This window comes from Mytilus edulis, chromosome 9 (assembly GCF_963676685.1).
Source record: "Mytilus edulis chromosome 9, xbMytEdul2.2, whole genome shotgun sequence".
Classification (NCBI taxonomy): domain Eukaryota; kingdom Metazoa; phylum Mollusca; class Bivalvia; order Mytilida; family Mytilidae; genus Mytilus; species Mytilus edulis.
In genome coordinates this window covers 21,981,697-21,988,702 of record NC_092352.1, presented here as the reverse complement: position 1 = coordinate 21,988,702, position 7,006 = coordinate 21,981,697, and the positions used below count along the sequence as shown (strand labels likewise).

At 31.0% G+C, this 7,006-nt stretch overlaps 1 pseudogene; it reads right to left on the bottom strand.

Moving 5' to 3' along the window:
• Window positions 1-471: 471 nt before the first annotated feature.
• On the bottom strand, window positions 472-2,177 carry LOC139487799 (heavy metal-binding protein HIP-like; annotated as a pseudogene).
• Between the last annotated feature and the right edge of the window lie 4,829 nt (window positions 2,178-7,006).

Below are 7,006 nucleotides of genomic sequence, written 5' to 3'. Positions count from 1 at the left end.
GAATATCATATGGCTTTTTCAATATCGCATCCGTATCAACCCGAGTCACCAATATAATCCCAAGAGCTCTGCTCGAGGGATTATATTGGTTGAGGGTTGATACGGTGTGTGATATTGAAAAAGCCATATCATATACACTTTATTATATACATATACCTCAAGTAGATGTTTTTATGTGACATGACGTCATACAGATAAGGAGGTTTCAAATGACTTCATACAGATTATAGGTTTGACATGACGTCATACAGATTAGGGATTTGAAAACCTTTGCAACAGTGACTGCAATCGATGACGTGACGTCATACAGATTAAAGGTGTGATAAAGCTTTTGTAACCGTGCTAATATCGATATCATCACAGGTGGCTGGTACAGCATGCTTGCCAATGATTGTATTACACATACAATTTATCTGTATTTACTACTAAGTATATAATAAAGTAAAATAACAAAGAGGATAAGTCACAATAATATTGAATATTTTATTTAGTAAGACCTTTCAGACATGAATTTGGTTCATGCTTTATTAACTATAGCAAGAATCCTGTGAATGTGCTCCAAGCATGATGAATGTAAAAGGGGCGTGCTCCCCAGTGACCATACTTGATGATTTTCCCTTTATCGTCTTTATTCAGTTTCACAATGATGCTGTTTGTTGCACTATTATATGTTAGATTTGTAGCGCAAGCGTACATCAACATTTCATCCTTTTCGTTCACTCTTAGTGACATTTCCACTGTTGATTTCCTTTTCGTTAATATTGTAGAGGAGAAATAGTATGTTCCAGCTATTGGAGCGGTAAAAATACCAGTTGCGGTGTTGTAACAGTTTCCATTGTTAGTAATCGCCTTATCAAATACAACCGTATTCCAAGGACTTATATCTGCAATCGATGTTCCAAGTTTCGCAGAGAACGATATGTCAACTGAGCTTGCTAGCTGTCTCCTTATGTTTCGTAAATCTCCGGATTTGTCGTTATGTTCTTTGACTGCCCAGGGTAGGAATAGAAAAACAGAAACAAATATGTTATTTAATAGCTTATAGAATTCCTTAACTTTGCAACATTATAGAAATATTGAAAATTTTGATGAATTGATGAATAGTATCAAGTGATGCTTCTGAAAATGGGTCCTACATGGAAAAGGAATAACTCAAGTGGAGCTTTAGTAAATAACATAAGAAATATGCTTAATTGCCTAACTATTCTTTTACGAAGTAAGATAGGATTAAACTGCAATATCACGGCTAATGGCATAATGGGTCCGAAAATTTGTTTACCATTTAACCGGTATTTTTGGAAAATACCCCATGTAAGCATGATATATTTGGTTATTACAGTATAACATCATTAATTATTCAAATTTACTTTGTCCTATCAGTTGTGTTTTAACCATATCTAATATTGCCAATTACGCTCTGACCAATACTAAGTGTACACGTCTTATTCATTAAACATCTCAGCTCGAACGATTATAAACCGATTAAACAGTTCAATAATAAACCAAAATATTCAAACACAAAAAAACACAGTATCGCATAACAGTATTAAATAAATATTAATGAGTACAAAATTATTATGGCTTTTCAGTAGAAAGAATGATAAATTTCACTTAATTTTTTAATTACTTTAATTTTTACAAATATTGAGCCATGTCTTTTATAAGTTAAAATTACAGAAAAAAATCTCATATATTTAAAAATAATGTCTCCTGCTTTTTTTTTAATGTCAACCAGGTATTTTATTCAGATCAACTTTACTAGAATATTCCGAATACTTAATTATTTATAAATTAAACATAAAAATTGTAAGGTACTATTGAGTCATATATAGAAATGCTTAGAAATATTATCAAAATTATTTTACCATCGAGTCCTAATTTGCCTAGTCCCTTTTTTAAACCATCTTCAGTGTCTGCAACATAACGCGTTTGAAGTCATCTTCATTACTGGTTCTAGCTTGAGAATGGGTATTTGGAATTTCAAATTCGACATCGATTATATTGGCAAATTCACTCAAAGAAGCGGAAAATCCAATTTCGTTTAGATTTGCCAATAATACCACGAAGACAACCAGCTTAACTTCTCGGCAAGTCATGATATTTTCTTTACCAAACCAAATACACCTAGTATGACACTTAATATTGCAGCCTAAACTAATTGTTCGCACTTTACTTCTATACACACATGCTATAAAGAAAATAGAAAGGGAAACAGGAAAAGATGATTACCGGTAAGGATAAAAAAAAAACGTAAAAACATATAAACTAGTGAGCTTTGATTTTTCCTCAAAGGTCACAGGAAGGCGTTGTTTTTTTGCTTATGAAACATTCATGTTATGTACAAAACTTTGATTGGGACCCAAAAAGGCCCAATAAATGTCAAAAAGTATCATTTAACAGATGTCCAAAACAGAAAAAATGTTCCCTGGCTGTTAGATTTCTCTTTGTTTTTATTATTTGATTATGGTAAATACTTGCCGCTATTACTGCCGATTGGAACTTTATATTAAAAGATTTTATGGATCTAATTCGGATTTAGTGTTTTTTATTTGTTTGTTTCGATATTGCAAGTATTCATTTAACAACTGATGCATCTACATAATCTACAACTAACTACCTGAACATTTGAACACATTTTGACCTATCTTTTTATTTGTGTACTGTCTTTAATTATCAGTTTTTGTTTGTTATATTAATGTGCCTTCCTTATCAAGTTGCGAGATATCAACATAAGTAAACTGTTGTCGCCTTTATTTGTAATCAGATTTGTAACTGGACTGAGCATAGATATAAGAAGATGTGGTATGAGTGCCAATGAGACAACTCTACATTAAAGACAAAATTTGTAAAAGAAAACCAGTTATAATAATAATAATATAATAATAATAATTCTTTATTTAAAGACGGTCATATATAGGTCAAAGTATGGTCTTCAACACTGAGCCTGCTCCTACCGAACAGTAAACTATAAAGGGTTAAAAAAATGACTAGTTTAAAACAATTCAAACAGGAAAACTAACGGTCTTATTTTTATAAAAACAAGAAACGACAAACACTTATGAACCACATTAACAAACGACAACTACTGAACATCAGGTGCGGTTTATGGTATGTGAATGTGCGCCAACGTAAAGTTATTTTAATATCACCTCATTTTGTGTCAGTACCGAGTATGGTTATCGGAACTGTGTGTTTTTCTTTTTTTATTATTTTGATGACAGGACAATGCTTGCTGTTGTAGTAACCTTCAATACTTTGTTTTTTTTTCCTGTTAACTTTTGTCAGACTTATGTACAGATTTCTTTCTAGTAGATGACATTTAATATCTAAATAAGTGCTTCATTTAAACATGCACTTTATTGTTTCAAAAAATAAAATTTGCAGACGATTAGTTCTAATAACTGCATAAATTACAATTGTAATCCAATGCCTCGCTGTTGAATTTTCTGAACATTTTTTTCATGGTAATCGACATTTTCCTGATGAATTTATTCAAAATGAAAAAAATATATTTACATAATTTTGTGCACTCAAAACTTTTCTTTTCTGAATATACCTTCATTAGAAATGGTAACTTCCAAACATTTGAAAGAGAATGATGCAACGTCTAAAGCTCTTTTTTTTTAACAAGAATACTGTTTTCGTCTTAAAATTATTGCAAAAAAAATTCTATTTCAAACAATGTTTTAATTTTTACAACAATTCACTTAAATGATACACAAGTAAAAAAAACACTCGTCATAGATAGATACCAGGATTAAAATTTTATATTTACGCCAGACTCGCGTTTCGTCTACAAAAGACTCATCAGTGACGCTCGAATCAAAAAATGTTTAAAAGGCCAAATAAAGTACGAAGTTGAAGAGCATTGAGGACCAAAAGTTCCTAAAAGTTTTGCCAAAAACAACTAAGGTAATCTATTCCTGAGGTAGAAAAGCCTTAGTTTTTCAAAAATTCAAAGTTTTGTTTACAGTTGATTTATAATTATGAACATATCAATGATAACTCAAGTCAAAACAGAAGTGCTGACTACTGGGCTGGTAATACCCTCGGAGAAATAAATCTCCACCAACAGTGGCATCGACCCAGTAGTTGCAACCATTCTCCTTTTATCTGATAAATACACTTTTGTGTACAAGAAATCTACTGTATTAAATACCTGTTATCATCCCTTGGTGTGTGGTGGTTTCGTGTTGCTCATTAGGTTTTATGGGATGCGTAGTACGTTTTACGTAAGCCACAATTCTTATAAAACCAGCTTTGATCTATTAAGTATCACATACGCAAAATAAAGGCAATCTGCAACTGTGCCTTATAAATAAACTATTAGATAAGCATTTTTCTAAATACTATTTATTTAAATATGCATTTCTTTTTTTTTTAGTCATTTTTATTATTTTTTTCATACGTACAATATTAGTTTCGGAACAGTTAATTTAATTCTTTTAATTTATTATCAAAGAGAACAAAATAGATGTTACAAGCTTCATATAAACTCATATATACCAGGCTTTAAGTTTTCAAATATGTGTATATACACTCCAGTTTTGTTGGTTACCTTAAGATGTTTCTTCGTGAATTGAATAACGGTAGATAGACGTAACTGTCATTTAAATTATATTTTGTACATATACAACCCTTCATTGTGTAGTTGTGAGGTTTAGATAACTATAAAACAAGATTCGATTCACCATTTTCTACATAAAACAAATGCGTGTTTTACTTTTTTCTACATAAAACAAATGCCTACATACGAAGTCAGGAAAATGACATTTGTTGTCTATGCGTTTTGGTGTGTTTCATTCAGCTTTTGATTTTGCTATATGACTAGGGACTTTCCGTTTCAAATTTTCCTCAGTATTTCAGCATTTTTTCCTCAGAGTTCAGTATCTTTGTGATTTTACTTATAACAAGCATGTAGCTGCATTACATGCCAGTGTATAGTACTCTCCGTTTTTAGGGTTAATATACTACATTTCTGATGATTTCTTGTAAGACTTTCTTTACAAATAAAAGAAAGATTAACTGCATAATACAAGAAGAAAGTGATAATTCATTTATAGAACATTTTGTTTTAATTTCATACATATCTAATATCAATGTTCACAATCATCTTATCTTTATAAGGACTAGTATAGGTTATCATGAGTTAGAATCTGACCTGATATTTATTTAAGAAGAAATAGGTAACATGAAAATCGTCTGTATTTGATGGTTTGTTTTCATCGTATTTTCTCTGGGTTAGCAAATTATCTTTGAACACGAGAGTTCAAACGGAGTCAGCCTACAGTGAGTGAATAATTCATTTTCATTTTAAACAACTTCCCGTTTGCAAGTATTTGTAACAAGACACGAGAAAACAACTTCAGAAGACTAAATTAACGAATGCTTAGACACTACAGCTCATTTGACGTGAATTAAATTTTCCCCGAAGACATATTGCAAGTATCGTGACTCATTTGTCTTAATAAAATCGCATGTTAGTTGTATAAATTGTCGTTAACAAACCACAAGCTATGTGTCACTGTACTTCAAATTTAAGGATGTAGTACAATTAGATCACTGAAACTACGCAGTATTGTGATTGATTTTTTTTTCGTTGTCATATTGAGTAATGTAGAACATCACATTGAAAGAAGGGAAACAGGTTAACTCTATTGTCTTTTCTCTCATCCAATGTACTACTGTAAATGTTACTCTGTCCTTTCACTGTTGATGTAATAGGTTTGATATATTCAATTAGTTAGTGAAACTTATTGATGTCGAATCTAAAATTCGGTAAATTTTTCGCTCTCAAAATTAGAAAAAAATATTTTTAACTGTTAATCCAGCAAATATTCTTTTTCGTTTTTTCAACAATTGCGCAGACTGAAATAAAAATGTTCTCGTTATGACATTCCTCATGGGTGCTGCTTTTATCATTTTCAAATATCACTGAAATTTTGAAAAGAGGTAACAGGTAAATTCAATTCGTTTGTCTGATAATCATTTAAAAACTATTCACACATAAATAACAAAACGGATTTATAAAAAAGAGGCCATTTTCACAATATCAAAAGGAAAAATTTGAAAAGGTCAAAAATATATGTACCCAGTTTCTAATGGACCGGCCCTACCAATCTTACAAAACAATAAGATCAACCCGTGATTTTGTTTGTCGGGTTCGTGTTGCTCAATCCGTAGCGTTTTCTATTTGATGGATAGTAGAATGTTGTCTTTCGTCCATTTTCTTTTCGACATTGTGTTGTCAGTGTTTTTAAGACTTCTGGATATTCTACTTCCGTCTTGGTAACTCCAAACTAGTAATTGTAATATTTTATTGGTGAAATCCATCAATCAATATTATCAACCAGTGTAAGGACATAAACTGCAAACAGCAAATTTTAGCGAACGACCACTATGAGAAAGATAACACCACCTAATTTCTTTATCAATGTAATCAAATACTTTAAACTTGTTTCTGTTGCTTTCGCTATTCTTTAATTAAGTATAATTTAGTATATTTTTATGTATGCGTGAGTTTCTGTCGTTTCTAATGCCGATTTCACAAGAGCTGCAGTTATTTGTATTTCGTGTTCTTCTTTATCTTATACATGATTAAAACTATAACTACAGAACGGAAATTAATCCAATATGAAGATAAATGGGATGGTCTTTGTCAGTTTAGTGATATGAAATGACTTCATCAATTTTAGTGAAGTTTATGGTGATATCTCAGGCAATTGAAAATATAAATTGGTAATTTAAAAGAGTATAAAGATTTTCTTCTAGAGAAATTTTACAGAACTGTTAACAGAATAAGGAAATTGGTGTATCGTTGCGTAATAATGGCGCCGAATCTAATGTACTTTTGAAATAGACTAGTTGTTTTCAATAAAACGACAACAATTTGATACATTTTGGAGTGACATATGATTCATCCTAGAAAACACAGTCATGTCCTTTTTCAGCATCAAAATAACGACATCCTCAAAAGGGATATAAATATACATATATAGAAGAAGAA